A 1,052-nucleotide genomic window follows, 5' to 3' on the forward strand; every position below is an offset into this window, starting at 1 on the left:
CTATGAGTCTGTGTTTGTCACCTCCTCACTGCTTGATAGTCAGTGTTGGTTTGTTTATATCTCCGTAACGTGGCAGTTCAGTGAAAGAGACCGATAAAACAAGTACAATTCTTAAAAAAAAACAAAACAAAAACAAAATAAAAACAAAACAAAACATAAGTATTTGGGTCAAATTGTTCGATTAAGACCTTTCAATGCGGCGCCTCGGCATGGCTGTCGTCCAATAACTAAAGCAAATGAAGAAGGTAAAACAGAAAAGAAAGAAATATTTGGATACGAGTCACTCATTGTGTTAACCGTGAGTAAAGAGATGATTGGTGATGTACCACGGTCCATTGTAATTTTGTTGTTTACGTCTTCACATTATTTAGTAATTCTCATCAAAATTTAATACAAGGGACCTTAGTCCACACAAATATCTTTAAAAAGTGTTGCATATTGGATGGCATTGTTAATCACTGCACAAAATCAGCTTCTGTTTAATAAAAAATAATCTGATTTTTTTTTTGCTAGAAGAGCAGGGTGTTTGTGAAAGAACATACCATGAAAGAGGATGTAGCGAAGAATATTCGGCAGTTAAGTTACTATACCCGATGGTGCGATTTGCTAGAATGTTAGCCACGTAATTAAACATTCTAACCAATCACAACGTCACTTAGAGCTGACTCCAACAATAATTCCATCTTTTGGCACGCTTCGTTTTGAGCCAAACCATCACTATAAATTCGGTGCACCTTAGCTACTTAGATAGAGAGCATTGAGAGACAGCAGACAGACGGTGAACAAACGCAGACAGCAATTAAACAATGACGAACGCCAACAGCAACACCAGCACCAACTAATCACATGCTAAGAACAATAACATTCAAACTCTCTCGATGTTTTGTTGTTCGTAATAACGACAGTAGTTTTCTTTGTGTACGAAAAGAACAGATATTTTGTTTATCATAAATCTCAATAGATATCAGTGTTCATCTTCATAACAGTGGTGACCCGAAGTAAGTCCTAAATCTTTTTTTTTTCTTGAATAGGCAGTAAAAAACCTCCAAAAT

At 35.9% G+C, this 1,052-nt stretch overlaps 1 protein-coding gene across 1 annotated transcript in view; it reads right to left on the bottom strand.

The window, feature by feature from the left end:
* Nucleotides 1-1,052, bottom strand: part of LOC106873889 (protein-glucosylgalactosylhydroxylysine glucosidase) — a 19,553-nt gene that overhangs the window by 1,354 nt on the left and 17,147 nt on the right. The window lies entirely within an intron of this gene.

The sequence above is a fragment of the Octopus bimaculoides genome, chromosome 11 (assembly GCF_001194135.2).
Source record: "Octopus bimaculoides isolate UCB-OBI-ISO-001 chromosome 11, ASM119413v2, whole genome shotgun sequence".
Taxonomy (NCBI): Eukaryota; Metazoa; Mollusca; class Cephalopoda; order Octopoda; family Octopodidae; genus Octopus; species Octopus bimaculoides.